This window comes from Tenrec ecaudatus, chromosome 5 (genome assembly GCF_050624435.1).
Source record: "Tenrec ecaudatus isolate mTenEca1 chromosome 5, mTenEca1.hap1, whole genome shotgun sequence".
Classification (NCBI taxonomy): domain Eukaryota; kingdom Metazoa; phylum Chordata; class Mammalia; order Afrosoricida; family Tenrecidae; genus Tenrec; species Tenrec ecaudatus.
The window spans coordinates 85,647,101-85,657,866 of record NC_134534.1 but is presented as its reverse complement, the minus strand read 5'-3'; the positions used below and the strand labels follow the sequence as shown (position 1 = coordinate 85,657,866).

General features: G+C 40.4%; 1 non-coding gene across 1 annotated transcript; it reads left to right on the top strand.

Annotated features, from left to right (window-relative positions):
- Positions 1-10,184: 10,184 nt before the first annotated feature.
- On the top strand, positions 10,185-10,316 carry LOC142449588 (small nucleolar RNA SNORA72). The gene has a single exon (XR_012784727.1). It is a non-coding gene; the product is annotated as a small nucleolar RNA SNORA72 (small nucleolar RNA).
- The last annotated feature ends 450 nt before the right edge of the window (positions 10,317-10,766 follow it).

Genomic DNA, 10,766 nt, shown 5'->3' with positions numbered 1-10,766 from the left:
AATCAAATCAAATTAAATTTTATCACTAGAAATAAATAACTCATTGTCTGGACCTATGTACAGATAATACAAGGGGGTGGTTTCTAAAAGTTCAGGGGAAAATGGAGTTCAAAGACAATTAACTTCTTGTGGGTTGGGGAGGGGATTCCTCTTCTGGCTGTAAGTCCTTAACCAATGAACTTTGCTGGTGGTTCAGAGTGGCACAAGCCCACTGCCTGAGCAAAGGACAAAGTCACAACTGAACTTCGAAGGAGCTCCGCACAACACATGTCGACGGGGAAGCAGCCCCTCAGGGCCACCTCTGAAATGACTACAGGAACCTGGTGGATATTTGAGCAGAGAAATGTTGAGGAGTGAATGTATGTGCCTCATTGTCTTTGCTCGTTCAAAGAACTCAGCCTACAACACAACTATCCTTTAAACTTCATGATTCATGGTTTATTTTATATTTAATTAATTTATGAGTTAATTTCTTATATATTGTATTAGTCTGGGTACTTTAGAGAAACAAATTCACAGAAACTCATGTATAAGAGAGGGTTTTATGTAAAGCTTAAGTGTGCATCAAGAAAACATACCAATCCAGTGCTGCCCAAACCCACAAATCCAACATTAACCCATATGTCCAACACCAATCCACAAAGTCCTCCTCCATCTCACAAAGCAGACATAACAATGCTGACTGCAGGAGGAAAGCCAAGTCAGTGAACATATAAGCATCTCAGTACTGCAAGGGTCTCCACACTGCTGCTCCAGCATCAAGGGCTGCATCGGGGTAGGTCCATATGGCTTCTTCTCAGGTTGTCTTGCAGGAAGTGATCCTTGCCAGCTGAATCAGGGAACTGCTAAGGCAGCTGCACCCTGGTCTGACCATCACAAAGCAAGAGACCTGAGAACTAGAAAGGTGAGGCTCACCAAGCCATTTATCCCTCCGCCCTTCACTTAATCCCACATGTGTTTATCGGCCAGGTTGGCACAATAAACTAGCTAACTCATATATCGGTTAATTTGTTACAAGTATAATCGGCATAATTGCCACTGTCTCCTGATATCCACATAAATAAGCGAATGAGAGCGTAAATGTATGACAGTTCATGTCTTTTATTATTGCACACCCCAAGATAATTATAATAGTTTTGCTTAATTTTTAATATTATTAACTGTAAAGAATGTATATTGAACTGAGGGTAAATATGAGGGATTCACTAAAATTAAAATTAAATGTTTAAGATCTAACCATCTCTTGTTTTTTTTTAAACTTCAGCTTGGTTTTTTTATTAGTTAATCAAGTACCAGTTCTTATCAGCAAGTTTCTACTGTAACATAAACGTGCATAATGCTTGATAATTAAATACTCCATTTGTGAGTTACTCCCTCACAGTACTGCTGGCAGGAAGGAAAGAGTGCAGGATGTGTTCTGAAAGAAGGGAGGACCAGCTTAGGAAGAAGGACCCCACCTGCAGACCTAGTACAGGATGTGTTCAGGTGTGTATGAAAAGGGAGGTAGGATGACCATGACAGGTTTGTGTCATAGCTGAAGGTGCAGACTTTCCGCCATCAGAGAACTTGTTGACAAATGGTTGGTTCCAAATCAGTGACCCTATAGAACAGAAATCTCCCTGTGGGTTCTGAAGACTAAATCTTGACAAGAGTAGAAACCTTATCCTTCTCCATGGAATAGCTAGTGGTTTCAAACTGCTGACCTTGTGCTTAGTAGCTCAATGTGTACATTACAGCCACTACACTGTGTACAATGCAGTAATGTACAATGTAGTAGTGTAATGTAAAATATGTACATTACACCCACTACACCACCAGGGCTCCTTCACATCAAATAAGGCTACACTATATAGAATTTGAATGCCTGCCAGATTATTTATTATTATTGTTGGGGGCGGGGAACACTAAATATAAGGGTCTTCAAAGAGTCTGTAGAGAAAATAGAAGGAACAGATAAAAGAATGCTTCCACAGACCCCTTGCTTAACTGTTTATATGGCACGAAGAGGGGAGTGAGGTTTGAAGACAGAGATATAGAGGGACGAGTGTACAAATCATGCTCAACAAAATTGAACCAGACAGTGGAATTTAGCGTTAAGTGGAATGTATATATTTTAAGACAGCTAGATCAATTGGGAGAACGTATCAGTGGATTTTCAGCAGGGAGGATGGAAGCCAGAACCTGAGGGGGTTGGAAAAATTCTGGCAAGGAAGGAAAAGTGAGGAGAGAGTGGTTAGCACTGGAATTGTAGAGGCCACCGGTGGGAGTGGAAAGATCTAGATAGGGTCACGAGGCTTTGATCAGGGAAAAAAGAAAAGCAACATTTGCTTAAATTGGTGCACTTGAAAAACCTAATAAATATTTGTGACTAGGAAATGAGGACACTCTGGAAGAAGACATAGAATTAAAGAACTAAGTAGAAAAGCTGGCGTTGTCCTGGCATGCTAAGAATCAAAGTTGCCTAGTATTCCACTATGTGTACGCACCCAAGTTTATTTATCTACTATGTAATCATAACTCTGAGAAACATCTCATAGCATGAATGAGCCTGGAGGACATTATGTTCAGTGAAATTGGTCACAAATTAATACCATGAATGAGACCATTATTTTTAAAGTTAAAAAATTTTTTTCACACTAAAAGGAACATTCTTTGATGGATACCAGGTGTAGGAAAAGAAGAGAGAGATCAATTTCACTATTTGATATTTGAATAACTAAATAGTGTTACAAGCATCCAAAGTAACCACAAAACTTTACAAGAATTTTAGAACTCAGCATTAAAAAAGCACCAGGCTCGAGTAAGGAAATTATTAGAACTTATCTAAACAAGGTATTAGCTTTCCAAGGGAAAAAACCATGAGAAGATGTTGCTGTAAAGATACCAACCAACCCTCTGGAAAACTGCTTTAAATTTTTTTTTAAATTATCCTATAGCTAAAGTAGAACTGCCCCACTCGGGCTTCTAAGACATTTAAATGTTTACAGGAGCAGACAGCCTCCTGATTCTCTCTCAGAGCAACTGGTGAGTTTCCTGACCTGTGACAGCAGCTTAAGCGCTGCCCCTAGCCACCAGCACTCCTTTATGGGATGAGCCTCTTTTAAACCACTGATACTTGGTGGTGCTGTGGGACAAGGATTGACCTGTTAACCACAAGGCCAGAGGTTCAAACCTATCCACTCTTCTACAGGAAAAAAGGTGAGGCTGTCTGCTCCTGAAACTTTAAGTCTCAGGAAGCCCTACATGTAATCACCGTGAGTTAGAATCAACTTGATAGCAGTAAGTTTAGTTTGGTTTATACTATAAAAAGAAGGTGTGACTTGGTTAATACAACTATACCGAAAAGCAAGGGAGTTATTGACATGAAAATGAGGAGCATGACTTTGGGGAAGAGAAGAAGGAATCATAATTGGCAGGCAGTACAGAAAGGACACCAAAATTAAAAACCAACCAACCAAAAAACCCTCCCTACCATCAGTTCATTCATGCTCACAACCACCCTCTAGGACCGAATCGAATTGCCCCTGAGGTTTTCCAAGGCTACACATCTTTATGGAAGCTGACATCCTTATCTTCCTCCTAGGGATCGGCTAGCAGGTTTGAACCTCTGACCTTAAGGTTAGTAGCCCCATGCATAACCCACCATGCCACCAAGGCTCTTAGAAGGGATACCATGGTGTAAATTTGTGTTTAGCGACTTGCACAGTGATTACAAGTCTCTGTGTATTAAATAATTCATTAAGCATGTGTTCAAGATTCTACAAGCCACTCCAAGGATTAACAGTTTCCCATTAGCTAAAAGGTGGGCAATTAAATCCTACCAGATGCATGTTGGAAAACAGGCCTGGTGATTTGCTTCTGAAAACACTATGAAAACTCAATTTTCAGCTAAACAATAGACAGGTCTATGAAGTGCACAGTAACATCAGGGATGTGTGAACTCTTTAGAACTATCTATCAACCATTTGAGATCAAATGGCATCATTTGCCCAAGGACAATATTCAAAAGACAGGAGAAGATAAGAACAAATCAAAATGAGAAACACAGGCAAGAAGCAGGAGGAGTGATGTTACTTACACTTAGGGGCTTGAAAATGACAACATGAAATAAAATATGTATGAATTGTTGAATGGAAAACTGATTTGCTATGTAACCCCAATTCATAATAAAAATAAAAGAAAGGCTATGGGAATTGAAAATTGCCTTTTACTGTTAGCAATACAAAAGTTTGGCTCGAAGAGTAAATGGCATGAAAGGAAATGGGAAGAGAAGTGTCAATAACTCACTTGAGAAGTTTGACTCAGAGGGAAGCAAGGCATGCAGCAATAAGGGTCCAGGGAAGTAGGATAAAGGGAGAAATTTATATCATATCAGAACCTAGGAAATCTCAAGTTGAGAACAAAAATTCTGAGACCTAGACTAGAGAAGATGCAGATGATGTAAGATTTCTGAGAATCACTAGCGAGGAGACTCAGGGGTCTTATAGAAAGATCGACTCGCGATGGGAGAAGGAACATTATATGCACCAGCTCAGGAGGCCAAAGGAGAGAATGAGAGTAAGGAACTAGATCCGCAGATATGGGCATGAGAACGAGGGGCATGGCACCTTCCACTTGCTGCTTCCTCACCGTCACGAGGTAATGGTGCTACTGACGAGCGGAGAGAGTAGTGTTGGAAATTTATGGCAGGTAGGAAGGAGCTGCCTGCTAGGAAGAAATCATCTAGGATTGCAGGATCACAGTTGCTCTTGAGATCATTAATTGGTTGAGATTATTAATGAGTTGAGATAATTGATTTCTATTATAGAAACCTGATTGGATACTATTCTCCAGCAACGTTCTGCTGCTCGGATATAGACAATGGAAATGGGGGTGCCAGGTTCACTCACGGTTAGGATTATACCACATGGGTGGGGCAAAAACAGAGGGGGGAGAGGAAGTGAGAATGTTTACACAAGGGTGATGATCTAAATGAAGCATAAATGTAAGCGAGTCAAAAAAGAAGTAGACAAAAATGAGGGTCAGAATTAAAAATGAGGGTCAGAATTCTCAATCACGTGGAAATATTGTGCTCATAAGAACACTTAAGCATATGAATTGAAATGACTAGAAATCATAATTTGGAGGCTTAAATTCAAGATGTCAGATCGTAATAATGACACGGTCACATATGATGTTCTTATATTTGAGCCTATTGTTGTAGTGACCGTGTCATCCATCTTCAAAGAGACATTCAAACTTCAAAACACAACTAGAGAAAACGAAGTAAAGTATTAGAATGAAATCTGCAAATGTCTGGAGTAAGGAAATCAAGAAAGAGCAAGTTCAGCATGTCTCAAGCTGAAAGAACTGAAGAACAGCTTCAAGCTTGAGTTATAATATGGAAGGATTTCCAGGGGCAAACTATGGAGCAATGCAGGACGCATCAAAAGAAGATGGCAGGGATAAAAAGAGCTACTTCACTATAAATGATTGGTCAACATCCCTCCATTCCGGGAGGCAGCATATGATCAATGACTAATGGAATCGAAGGGAGAAGTTGAAGCTGCACTCCAGGCATTAGCAAAAAACATAGCTCCAAGAATTGACAGAATATCAATTTAAATGTTTTACAAAATGAATACTGTGCTGAAAATATCCATTAGTCTGTGCCAAGAAATTTGGAAGCCAGCTGTCTGGCCACTTGATTGGAACTGGTGCCCACGCTAGAGAAACTTGATCAACAAAATGTGCAAAATATCAAATAATATCTTTAATACCACATGAAATATTTTTTGGATATAATCCACAAATGGTTACAGCAGTGCATCAACAGGAAGCTGCCAGAAATTCAAGCCAGTTTCAGTAGAGGATTTAGAATAAGGGATATCATTATTGATGTCAGATGGGTCTTGGCTGAAAGAAGAGCATATTGGGAAAATGTTTTCTTGTATTTGAATGATTTTGTAAAGGCATTCAACTGTATGGATCATAAATTTTGTAGAACACTGTGAAAATGGGAACTCTAGGACACTTGATTATACTCATGTGGAACCTGTACACACACCCAAGAGATAATCTTTCTGTATATTCAGTACATACAGAATAATGGATATATCATGGTTTAAAATCAAGAAAAGTGTACGACAGAGTTGTATCCTTTCACTATACTTATTCAAAATGTATGCTGAGCAAATAACCTGAGGAGATGAACTGTATGAAAAAACATAGACAACCCCATCTCGCTTGCTGAAATTCAATAAGACTTGAAGTGATCAGCAACAGAGACTACAAGACTTTGGCTAGTTCTAAAACAAGTTCCCATCTAAGTGAGGTATCAGCTAAGTCCATATGGAAGAAGCACACTAGCCTATATCAGCCAAGGATTATAAATAATAAAATCCAAATCTGAAGGAGGGAATGGTATATGAGCTTAAATTATGAACACCCATTTTAATTGTGCTAATGAATGGGTGTTAATGAACACCCATTTAAACTGTGATCACCCAGAGGCTATGGATGACACTGGAGCCCAAAATCTACCTGCAGTGACTCCCTCTGACCATGGTCAAGTGAGGTGAATAGCGTCGCTATCATACAGCGAGCATTGTAAAGATGATTATGGCAGACATTGTTGGGTTAAATTTTAATTTTATCACTTGATCTCCCTTTAGACCCATTTTAAGGTTCTTTCCATTTTTAATAATTCCTGCTTCCTTTTTAATTGAGGGTTTCCTATGTTTTATCCAATCATTGTTGTTCTTTGTTTGCTTCCTGCCTGTGTTTTGTATGATTTTCTGTATATATGAAATCCAAGATCAGTAGAGCTATAGAGATAGTAATTGGATTGATTATTGCCTAGGGGCACGGCAGGTGATGACGAGAGAAAATAACATGAACACCTATGAGAAGAAAATATTCTAAAATCGATGGTGGTGGTCACTGCAAAAAATCTGAATGTGATTGAAGTATTAAATATGACATGAGGGGAAAAAAAGGCGACAGCCTTCAGTATGGGTTACACCTCAATGTAAAGAAAACAAATATCCTCACAACTGGACCAGTAGACAATAGCATGGTAAACAGAGAAGACTGAAGTTGTCAATAGTTTCATTTTACTTTGATTCACTCTCAGTTCTCACAGAAGCAGCAGTCAAAAGGTCAAGTGTATTGCACTGGGCAGATCTGCTGCACAAGACCTCTTTCAAGTGTTAAAGACAAGGATGTCACTTTGAGGACTGTGGTAGTTACATAATCTGGTGTCGATTTGGTACTTGAGAGGATTAAGAGCGAAGCGGTGGAGTCTAGTCTGTCAATCGGGTCACAGTCAATGAGGCCCCCGTGGACATGGCCTTCTCCTGAGGATTCTGGGGAAAATCTGGATTTTCCTCTTTGGAGGCAGGAGACAGAGTCTCGCTCTACTCACTCCTGAGAGAAGCTCTACTGACAAGCCACATGGCACTGCACTGATAGACCCTGTGCTCTGGGAACTAGAGGAGCCACGTGGAGCCCCTGCCAGTGTTGAGATGCTAGCAATGCCACTGGATCCAAAGACTTTCTACCCCCTGGCCTGTGATGGTCTTGTACTCGGTGTCATTGCTTGTGTTTGAGTCTGAAGAGGACTTACAGATTGGTATCGGACATATGGGCTTGGACTGGGTTGGGATCCTTTAATGTAAAATTACCCTTTATATAAAACTCTCTCTTATACACATATGCATGTTAATGAATTTGTTTCTCTAGTCTACCCAGACTAACACAAGAATCTGCCCAACTTGTGGTAGTTTCAATCGCCTCATCTGCATGGAAAAGTTTGACAATGAATAAGGAAGAACAGAGAAAAAGTCATGCATTTGAATGATGGGGTTGGCAATGAACAGTGGCTGGACTGTGGACGAACAAATAAATCTATCTTGGAAGAAGTACAGCCATAATGTTCCTTAGGAGCAGGGATGGTGAGATGTTGTCTCGTGTGCTTTGGATATGTGATTAGGAGAAACTAGTGCCTGGAAAAGGACATCATGCATTAAGTAAATAATCTCAAAGACTCTTCTGAGATTTTATAGCAAAATTATGAGCATAAAGGGATTCATGCTTCGATAAATTTAAATGAACCCCATTTCTAATCTTTAATCGATCTATAGGGAACAGAAAGCTGGAAAAATAGAGATGACCTAGCTCTGCTGTACTCTGACTAAGCAGGTCTTATCTCAAGAGGAAAATACTTTTGTTCTTAATGAAAAGTCAGCCACATTGCCCCGAAACAGCACTGTGTATCCTGGATGGGTGTGTGCGTGTGTACGTGTCGTTTCGTATTATGCTTTCCTTCAGATAATCCTGAGGACAAGAAGTCAAAACTCTTGCCAAGGCACTAGCATCAGAACGAGGGTGCAAATGTCTCTGCTTCACTTGATGCTGTTTGGAAATTGCGCTTCGGAAACCCACTCTGCAACCTGCCAGAGGACAGTCTTGGCTCCCCATCTACCTGCACCCACTTCTCCCACAGCGTGCCCGAGACAGAGGGAGATCTACACTTGCTAAAGTGCAGGGAGGAGAATGGAGGTTAGAGCTTATGGAAGAAAGCCAGGGGCTTCAATCGATGAGGGTTATGTTGTCCTACTTGAGAAAAGGGAGATTTGCTAAAAAGAGAACCTACTTTTGCACTCATGGTGTGCAACTTCCTGAATGCATTTGTTCTTTGAGTTATAAAGACATTTATTTGATGTAGGCTGTTGCTGTTGTTAGCTGTTGTTCAGTGGGCCCCGGACTCACAGGGACCCCATGCACGATGTGACGAATTTGTCGTGCTCCATCGGCTCTTCCTTGACTGATTTTTGGAGGTAAATCTCCAAGACTTTCTTCGTTTAATATCTTGGGCTGAAAGTTCCACTGAAACCTGTGCAGCTTCATCGCAACATTCAAGTTTCCACAAACACAGGGCTAGTGGCTACATACGTGTTGGCCAGGGCTGGAGCGCAGGTCAACCTCAGTGCATGTGAGAAGTCTGCTACTGAACCACTAATGCCCCCTCAGAGTTTTAACTCTAGAGTTTAGTACTCGAGAGGGGTATTAACTGAAAAACATCTAAAACTGAGAACGTATTCCTCCTCCTCATTCAGGATCTTGTAATTTTAGAGAACAAATCATTGAATTGTGTGACCTTTCAAGGGGTCTGTTTGCTTCTGTTGTTAGAGGGGAGGCTCAGCACCTGGACCAACAGTTTATGATTTAGTGACCACTGTGTTTTGTGGCATGTTTTTATACCTTACATTTTGAATTAACTGTTAATATTTTAAAATCGAGGTTTCAAATAAAAATGCAGATTCTAGCCTTTGGAAATGAGGCAGTGGTCTTTCAGTGGTAGAATGTTCGCCTCCCGTGTAGAAGATTCAAATTCAGTTCTAACCGATGGGCCTCATGCAAGTCACCACCCATCTCTCAGTGGAGGCTTGGGTGTGTGGTGAGCATGTTTCAGCAGAGCTTGAAGGCTAAGATCAGTGAAGACTAACAGCCAAGTGACTTACTTTTGAAAAGCAGCTCAAGAAACTCTAAGGATCACAAGGGTTCAATCCACAACCAAACACAGTTGGTGCAAAACTGCACATTACTTATACAGGGGTCTTCATAAATCAGGACAAAATAAAACACAGTTGACAAAAACAAAAATGCTTCTCCAGATCTAGCAGTATAATTGTAATTATTAGCTTATGCCACGGAGTCAGCTCCAACCCATCTCTGCTCAGTAGGGTTTGTTGGCTATAAACTTTTTAGAAGTTGATCACTAGGCTGTTCTTCCAAGTTCCCTCAAGGTGGCTTCAAATTGCCATTCATTTGGTTACTAATAAAGTGTGAACTAGTTGCATCATGCAAAGACCTCTAAATCTAACAATACCAAGTCCAACTTCTAGATTGACAACATGACTCAACCAGACATGAGCAGCAGCTACTACCTTTGAATGGAGTTCACTGCTCCACAGTTCCACTAGCTACTTTTTCTCTTGTTCAGTGTGGGCCTCGTCCCTTCTGGAGTTCTTTGGCATTCTGATCTCCCTGGAGCAAAGAAAAGGGGCTGTGCTGTTGCCTGAAGGAGATAGGAGTCACCTGTGTGGATAGCTACAGTCCTTGTATTCTGATGCTACCATCATATATTGCAAACTTTCAGAAAAAAACGAGATCACATTCCTCACAGTGAAAATGTTACAACCCTGTGAATATTCTCGCTGTCCTGGTTTTGTGGTAGCCAGGGCAGGCTAAACATTCGCTAGATTAAGACCATGCATGTGTCCCAAGGCTGAGTTCTTTCCCTGAGCCTGGGTTTTTAAATGCTGGTGATAAGTCTGAGTTTCTGTATGTGGCTGGTACTCTAGGGATCTTTGTTCAAGTTCAAGATGACTGTCTAGTGAACTAACTAGGGAATAACAAATGCTGATTTGCAGAATTATGTCTAAAGTAGGGATTCTGCAACAATTTGTTGCCATTCATTAATGTAAAATTATTTTATCTTCTAGGTAATTCTGATATCATTAGAAGCATGCCAGAACAGACTGGTGAAAAATAAATCCTGCAATATTTGTCTTTAATAAAACTGGCGAGAGCTTGTTTTTTTAAAAAAAAAAAAGAAAGAAAAGAAAATGTTACAAGCACTTCATTTTGAATTACAAAATTGGCTTAAAAGTGAGAAGCCGTTGAAAGCCATCCCCAGCCTACTATGGCCGGCATCAGAATACAAGGACTTTAAGGAAAATACCTTAAAGCAGCAGTGCTCAACCTGTGGGTTGTGACCTCTT